This window comes from Solanum dulcamara, chromosome 1, assembly GCF_947179165.1.
Source record: "Solanum dulcamara chromosome 1, daSolDulc1.2, whole genome shotgun sequence".
NCBI classification, from domain to species: domain Eukaryota; kingdom Viridiplantae; phylum Streptophyta; class Magnoliopsida; order Solanales; family Solanaceae; genus Solanum; species Solanum dulcamara.
This window is the reverse complement of record NC_077237.1, coordinates 73,071,771-73,081,082: the sequence shown is the minus strand read 5'-3', so window position 1 is coordinate 73,081,082 and position 9,312 is coordinate 73,071,771. Positions and strand designations below refer to the sequence as shown.

General features: G+C 34.5%; 1 long non-coding RNA gene across 1 annotated transcript; it reads left to right on the top strand.

Annotated features, from left to right (window-relative positions):
• Nucleotides 1-7,477: 7,477 nt before the first annotated feature.
• On the top strand, nucleotides 7,478-9,312 carry LOC129888792 (uncharacterized). The gene is made up of 2 exons (XR_008766717.1): nucleotides 7,478-7,929; nucleotides 9,049-9,312. It is a non-coding gene; the product is annotated as an uncharacterized LOC129888792 (long non-coding RNA).

Here is a 9,312-nt window from a genome sequence, read left to right as displayed (position 1 = left end):
TAATCTATCACACATAACTTTTATACATATGTTTTTCTTTGAATTATCCAAAAATTCTACATCATTGCACTAATTATTAATTAGTTCCTACAAAGATATAAAAGAGTTGGAATCTTTCGTTTTCAATGTAACTACCAAATAATTTATGTAAATAACTGACGTGGTGAATCATGCAAAGTGAAATTAGAATTTTTAACCAATTGCATAAATTTGAAATTAGAATTTATAATTTTTACATGTATATGAATTTAAATTTTAGCAGTTATCCATAATGGACGTGTTTGAAAGTGTGCATATAGCATGCTGTAAACGTGAAAAAGTTTAAATGGAAATGGTAAGACAAATGAAAAAATGGAATAGTTTTCTCTTACTAAACTCTTCTCTTTTTGGTAATTTTTCTTCTTTTTTTTTTCTCCAGTTTTTTGTATTATTAATAATAAAATAATAATAATAATAAAAAAATTGGTATTCGGTATTTCTCGAATATCGAAATCGAAATACCGAATACCAAAACTGAAATGCCAAATTTTATATTTTAGTATCGAATACCGAACCGAATTACCAAATTACCAAATATCGAAATACCAAAATAGCCAATTTGGTTCGGTAATTTGTGTTTCGGTATTTTATGCCCAGCCCTACCAATATTCCAGGTGCTTTCATCTGGGAGGGGATTCAAGTGAAACTGGTATGCAATCTAATTCAAACCTTCAAACAATTAAACATTCAACCATTCAAACTTTTAAGTAATCAGAGATCTTTACTCAGAAATCACAATATTCTTCAATTGATTCAAATCTGCATTCACCTAAATTTTGTCATTCTTTTGCAATAATCACCGAATACACATCACTTAATTCCAAAATTGGAGTATTAATGTTGTAGAAAGTTGTGGTCTAGAAGCTATGAAGGTAAGTATTGCCCTAATTTTGGAGAAAATTATGGGTGAGAAGATTGGAGAGAATATTGGTGTAGCAAATTTGGAGAGAAATTGGAGAAGAGAAAATAGCGGGTGAGAGTTTTAGAAGAGTAAGGACCATACTTAATTTAATTCAAATAATTTGTTATATATGGTTAAAATAATTATGTTGCTCTATGTGGTAAATATTTTTTGAATATTGTACATTTATGTGATTTTCCCATAAAAGATCTCGTCTATTGCAAAGGTGAAACAAAGGGTGTGACAATTGATTTTACAATTTCTCTTAAAAGTACTTTGTATATCTGTCATTTTGCATGTAAGGAGAAGATTTTCTAGCAACACCACAAGAATCATGCATCATGGAATTTGTAACAACATTATCATAATAAGAATTGTATATTTTATCTGATATTCTTTTTGAAATTATTTCATCAATATATACGATATTTGGATATTTATTAGGGATAATTTCAAATATATACAATAAAATAATTAGTTTATAATAAATTTAGGGGAATTTTTACATATAGTCACTCAAAAATACCTTAATTATGTCCATAGCTATAGTTTGCTAATTACAATTCGTAGCTATAGTTATAACAATATTTGTATAATTCGCGCAATATTTGTATAATTCTCTATACAATTCACAGTTTTTGTATAATATTTCTATATTTTACTATATAATTTATGTACAATATTTGTATAATTTGTTATATAATTTGTAGTGTTTGTATATTTTGCTATACATTTTGATTCGCGCACAACGTTTATATAAATTGCATGAATTATACAAAACTCAACTATATAACCGCTCAAATTATACAAAACTCAAACAGTAATTACAGTAAGATGTTTGCTGCGAGCCGTAATTAATTCAAAGTATAGCTATGTTAGCTAATTAACTACTATATGTTTGCTTATCTGCATAATTTTTCCATAAATTTAGCATATTTCATTTACACAAAAAAGGCCAATAAGAGGCCATGGGCCCAAATCGGCGCAACACTAGAGAGATCAATATCGGCCCAAGGCCATTAGGCCTTTTTTGGCTTTCTTTCCTTTTCTTTTACGTTTTCTCCTCCTTTGCAGCATTGATTTTTTTTAAAAAAACTTATTATATTATTGTTGTTTTTTTACTGCGTTGTTTTAAATAAAAATACCCTCTTTTCAAAACTTTTTCCATGGAATTTTTTTCATTTATCAATATTATACTATAACAACCTGTTCAAAATTCCATTTATCAATATTAAACTATAAAGACTTATTTCTGTCGTTATGGATAAGCCAATGGAGAAGAAAATCGGGCCAAAAAACTTTTGGGTAGTAACTTAGAAATATTGAGCCTAGACCAGACTTGGACATAATTTGAGTCAAGTGAGTTCTAGGATGATCCGGTAATGGACAAGGGATTGAATTTTCAGTTTGATTGATTGAGTTGATAGCCAAGATGATACAGAGTCGGTATGACTTTACAAAATTGTAATTGGGCAAGTAAAATTCCCGAAATTTAACTTGGCGTGAAGGGTAAATGCTAGAACATCGTGGGATGAGAGTATGTTGTAAAATGGGAAGCTTGGGACTCTAACACAAACTCTCTATTTACGAGCATCCTAGAACTGGGCAGGGCATCTGTTGAGGGATTATTCCCACCAGGGCTGGGTAGTTATTGAGGGATGGTCCCGCTGTGGTGGGACAGTCAGGAATTAAAATGGGGAAAAGGTCCCAAAATCATTTTTAATCATCCCACTTTGTTCTTAAGAGACCAGAAGTGACCTAGGGCAAATTCTTACAGTTTTCCATGATATTTTGTGCTAAAGGTAAGTTAGTCACGCCCTTAACTTGTATTTTGATTGTTAGTACCTAGAATTCATGAGGGATAACTTAGGGAAGGGTTCTTGACTTGAATTTAATGGTGGGAAGAATCCCTAGATGGGTGTTAAGATCATGAGTTTTGACATGGTTTAGTATTTTTCATAATCCAAGTAAAATTAGGCTGTCATTATTGATCCTTTGTATATGTGTGACTATTTTTAGACCAAGAACAAGCTGAGAGACTGAGGAAAGGGAAGGCTCAAGTCTTGTGAGAGCATTCAGGCTTGGTTTTGAGGTAGGTAATGGTTTTGCCTTCTCATAGGAGTTATATATGTTGATAGTTGCTTCATCTGTATGCATATATATATGTGAGATGGGAGAGATAAAAAGAACCATGGAAAATGACTGTTTATTCTCTATGTAATTATAATGAACCTGTTCTTTGTAATTATGAGTGTTGAAACCATTTACTATATTTGTGGTTGAGCTATGTTTATTGGGATCGAGTGTCATGTTCCGATATATATTTGGATCGGGTGTCATATTTCGATACATATTTGGATCGAGTGTCATGTTCCAACACAACATTAGACCGGGTGTCATGTTTCCACACACAAATACGTGAACTATGGGTTCTATGAGAGGGTCATCCTTGATTGTGTTATGAAACTAAGACCGTTAACTTGTGTACTCTATATATATGAGTCTTTACTGGTGTTGTAAGTTCTTGTTCATATCTCACTTACTAGCTAGGCGCGTGATCCTACTAGTATACCATTATTTTGTATACTGATACTGCATTTGTTCTTTCTTTGGTGAGTACAGGGCCTCTTCAGGAGGCTGTTGAGGGACCTCACATTGAAGATCACCGACTTATCAGAGTTCAAGGGTGAGCTAGTTCTTTCAGGCTACTATGGAATCATCTCTATCTTAGTCCTTCCTTTGGGACTTAGACTTTCAAACATTGTTATTTTTATGACTTTCAGGGTTGCATCCCCTTTCCTTTAGACTTGTTGTTAGTTAGAAGTTTTGGTACAATGACTCTCTGGTCCTAGGTGTTAAATTTCCTTATGTTTTGGGTTGTGACTAGATTTTCTTAATTTATGGGAAATAAGTCTTTATTTCGTTATTTTAAACCTGCTTCCTTAACTTTAAATGCATTCTCTCCTTAAATATGTTGAGTTTGGGTGTAGTATTGGTTCTCCCACTAGAGGATTAGTATGGGTCCCAATCACGGTGGGTCAGGGTTGTAACAAAGTTGGTATCAGGGCCCTAGGTTTATTCTCTCATTGTACCAAAACGAGTCTAGTAGAGTTTTGCAGAATGGTATAGAGACATCTATACTTTTCTTCGAGAGGCTACAAGACTTTAGGAAAACTTCCTATATCTTCTTTCCTTCGTGTTATAACCTGATTCCAATTGGTATATGGTGATCCAAATTGGTATCTAACATCTTTCACTCTCTTGTCCGCAAATGGTTAACACTCGCTATAATGGTGTTCGTCCCGTAGCTCCCATTGAACCAGAAGAGGAGCCAGTTGCAAGAGGATGCGACTGATGTAGGGGCAACACCTTCCAAGGGTGAAGCTCCAGTTAAGGAATTACTAAGAAGAGATTACCCTCCCGCACCCCAGAAAGAGGTAGATGGGAATGTAAAGGTTGAGGAAGATGAGACAACTACAGGTGGAGGACACCCAAGCTAGGGTTGCTGATATTCCTCCTCTAGATCAATATTAGCTCAACAGATTATAGCTTTCTTGAGTAGGTTGATTGATAATAGAGACATTCCCATAATGCACACAACACTAGCTCTAGTTGCTCGACCCTTTACGACTGTAGCTCCTCAGACGGATGGAGTGTTAGGCACTAATGCCTTCTTTCATCCACTTATGGGCTGAATGATGACCGACACTATGCATGGCATATTGACCATGGTTTTGAAGCTTAAGCCTCCATTCTTCCACAGTTTTGAGAGTGAGGATGACTATGAGCTCATCCTTGACTGTCATGAGAGGTTGCATAAGTTGGGCATAGCTCACCAGCACGGGATTGAGTTTGTGACTTTCCAGCTGCAAGGTGAAGCCAAGCAGCAGTGGAGGGCCTATGTGGAGTGTCATTTATCAGTTTTTCCCCCACTTACTTGGGTCCATCTCCATACTCTATTTTTGAAAAAATATGTACCCCAGACCTTACAAGATCACGAAAAGGATGAGTTCATAGCCTTAGAACAGGGTGGTATGCCTGTCGCTGCGTATGAGGCCAAGTTCCACGCATTTTCTCGGTATGCTACTCAACTGGTGACTATAAAGGAAGAGAGGATTCAGTTGTTTGTGAAGGGGTTGAATACTGAGTTACAGGTGTTGTCTATCCATATGACCTCATCAGGTACGAATTTTAAAATGACAGATTTCGTGAAAAAGGTAGAAGGAGTACGACGGGATGGGCAGGCCAAGGCTTTGGCTAAGAAGCCCAAAAATACAGATAACTTTCAGGGATCCTATTCTAGAGGGTAAGGCAAGCCGACAATTGTAGCCCTGCTAATCCAGTCAGGAATGCCCACTTCTACGGATGTTTTTTCAGGTACTCCACAGTAGAATCCTGCCCAGAAGGGCCAGGGAGCTTCTTTTATGCCAGGCAGCAGGCCGTCCTTTGAGCGCGGTTGTTTTAATTATGAAGAGCTGGGAATATAAGAAAAGACTATCCCCATCCTCGCAGGACTAATTCAGAACCGCTGTAGACCAGAGTAGTGGTACTGGTGGTTGGAGGTAGTAATGGTAGAGAAAGTCCACAAGGTAGGCGAGGAAGAAATTTGATAGGCTGTGGAGGTCGAGGTAATGGTAATGCTAGTCAAATAGCAGCATATCCAGGCAGGATGGTGGCCCGTCAGGATGCTAGGGCTCAATTTTATGCCTTTTAGGGCAAGATCGAGGCTGAGGCATCTGAGACGGCGATCATATATACTATTCTTGTGTGTGATCGGATGACTACTGTGTTATTCGATCCGGGTTCTACTTATTCATATGTGTCAGTACAAATTGCCTTGGGTTTTCATGCAGTTTGTGATGTACTTGATACCCCATCCATGTTTCTACCTTGTTGGAGAGTCTGTTATAGTCACTCATGTATATCGTGCTTGTCCGGTTATGTTTATGGGTTTCCAGACTTAGGCTGAGTTAGTGATTCTAGAAATGACTCATTTTGATGTGATCTTAGGTATGACTTGGTTGTTCCTCTATGATGTTGTGCTTAACTATAATACTAAGACTGTGACTCTAGAAGTCCCAAGTAAGGAAATGTTAGAGTGGGAAGAGGTGTACAAGCCTAAGCCAACTAATGTCATATCCTTTCTCCGGGCTATAAAAATGGTGTGGCAAGATTGTTTGGCATATTTGGCTCATATTCGAGATGTTGATGTTGAGTCTCCTTCCATTAAGTATATTCTGGTAGTGTCTGAGTTCAAAGAAGTTTTCCTACCGACATGCCTGGTGTGCCTCCTTATAGAGACATAGATTTCTGTATTGAATTGGAGCCAGGCACTCGCCCAATCTCTATTCCTCCTTACCACATGGATCCGATAGAGTTGAAAGAGTTTAAGGCTATCTAAGAACTTCTTGATAAGGGTTTCATCCATCCTAGTGCAGACCCGTGGGGTGCTCCGGTCGTGTTTGCTAAGAAAATGGATGGTAGCATGAGAATGTGTATACACTATCGACAACTAAATAGGGTCACCATTCGAAATAAGTACATGTTGCCTTGCATAGACGACCTTTTTGATCAGTTGCAAGGTGCATTGATCTTTTCAAAAATTGATCTAAGGTCTGGGTATTATCAATTGAAGATTAGACTTGTGGATGTGCACAAAACAACTTTTAGAACTAGGTATGACCATTATGAGTTTTTGGTGATGTCGTTTGGGCTGACCAATGCACCTACAATGTTCATGAGTTTGATGAATGGGGTGTTCAAGCCTGTTGACACCCAATTTTGACCAATCTATAATTACTTTTCGGATTGCTATTTTAATAAATAGACATTTCTAAAAAAAACTTAATTTTTTACTAAGTGAATGCGTTTATATTTAATTTTACCCAATAAATTATATATTTTGACATTCATAATCTACAATATTTTGTTGTTATTATTATTATTATTGTTTTTATTACTCTTACCTGTATTATCGGTATTCTTAATTTAAAAATTAATATAACAAGCTTCATACGTTCAAATATTTTTACATGTCTATTTTAGTATATATCATGTATGTGTATATTTTACTATATAAAAATCATTACTTAATAAAGTTTATTTTATAATTTACTTGTTTATATATATATATATATATATAAATGTTATTATTTTATCTAGTTTATTATATTTATATTAATGTTAATATATGTATTACACATCTATTTTAGTACGTATTATATACATGTGGACATTTATATATATATATATGTACATGCATATTTACTATATATATATAAAGTTATTACTTGATAAAGTTTATGATTTTAATTATTCAACATATATATTATGATTATTAATTAGATAACAATCTATTCAATTTTCCTCCAATTTATTTAAAGCAGAGTCTTTTTTATTCAATTTATTTAGACAATTTCTTGGAAATTAATTATAATTTTAGCCTAATTAATTGAACCAATTTTTTGGCCTAATCCTAAATTCCCTAATTTAATTTCATCTTTTCTACCAACACCCAAACAAACCTAAACTATTTTCATACTTCCCCTCTTCTCTCTAAACCTTCTCTTTCTCTCTCTCTCTCTCTCTCTTCCCTCCCTCTGCTACTTCTTCCTTTTCTCTCCACCACCGTAGACCACCGAAGACCACCATCCAAACCACCACTCTCCTCTTCTCTTTCCGACGAGAAACACGTCGCGCCACCCTCATCTCCTCCACTCCATCTCGCTGTCCAGCAACCCCGCACATATCTCTCCCTCTCCGATCTCTTTCCTCCCAGAAAGGATAGCCACAACAGCAACAACGAACAACAAAGACACCAAAACCCGCCAATCCACCAAGACGAGCATCTTGTCCCTCTCCCTTCTCTGATCTTCTCATCTCCTTCCTCCGTTTCTAGATCTTCGGCGAAGCAGCGAACCACTTTCCTGATGAAAAGAATTCCAAGACTTCATTAGTTCAAAGACAGATCTGTTACTGATCCGCCCTGGGTATGTTAATTTAATCACTATTTTTTTATCTCTTTAATCACTCGTTTTCCCTAAGAACTAGTTCTTAAAAAAAATAAAATAAAATAAAAAATGTCATGCACCATTTATTTTTGTAACTCAGTTTAACCACAATCTTAAGATTAACTTGTTTGTTTGATACTCTATTACTATATTAGCCTTTGTTGAAATACCATTGTGGGTTGATTCTTCCCAGATTATTTATGTTAGAACTTTAATATCTTTCTATTTGTTTGAATATAGTATATTCCTTTGTGAATTGGTGTTAATACGTTCTTATATTTTAACACTGTTAGAGTTGTTGATTCTTGACTTAACTTGATGAACTTGGATTTGATAATTGTAGTCTTAATTTATTATTTCCTCTAATTAAGTTGCATTAGATTCTTATCAATTATTGATAGTAGACCCCTCTTAGCATGATTTTGGGACTTTTTTGACAAATGGTAGTTGTTTTCATGACTTTTTCATCAATTTTGAAATAAGGCTTGATTAAATTTGACCAAATCACAATAATTGATTTGTTTTTTGAAAAATTTGACATATTTTATTGTTGAAATTTTATTTGATTTTGTTGTTGAAATTTGGTGCCTCTTTGGAAATATTGGCTCCTCTTATTGACTAGTTTAGGGGAAAAAGTCTGACTAAAATAGGGGCCTTTAGATTTTCTTGCTTCATGATTATTTTGATTGTTATAAAATGAGACTACGTCTTCATTTTAGAAACACAAAGACATAGGCAGAAAAAAGAAAAACACACAACACAAGATACATAGAGAGTTGAGAAAGAAAAGAGAAGAAAATATTTTTTACTTTATATTTTGACACCTCAAATGAAAACAAAAATAAAAAGGAAAGGTTTATTGCATACCTTAATATTCTATTTTTAGTTCATGACATCGCTATTCGAATTTTTATGTGCTTATTCCTCCTAACCAAAATATCCAGGTTAGTCCCAACTTTCTTTACATGTATGAATCTATTATTTTTTTTTGAAATATGTTCTTATCTTAGTTTGATTCCTTTATTAAGGTAAAATTGTATAATTATGATGTATCTCTATATTATTAGTGTATTGCTTGTATTTTTTTTGGTTTAGCAGGGTTTGAACTTCAAAGTTCAAGACACGAAGAGTTGCGAGGGAAAGTTGAGATGCCATTATTTCGTTTTACATCTTTTATATTATTTTATTCACTTACCTTTTATTTAGTTTGTATTAATATTGTAAACTCTACTATGTATAATAATAAATAATTGCGGACTATCTAAAGGGGGAAGGAAACTATGTGTTACTTGATATTTTTTTTATTGTAACTTATTTGTGTATGTGTTGAAGTACGCTAGAGTTTGTTTGATTATCTAAAAA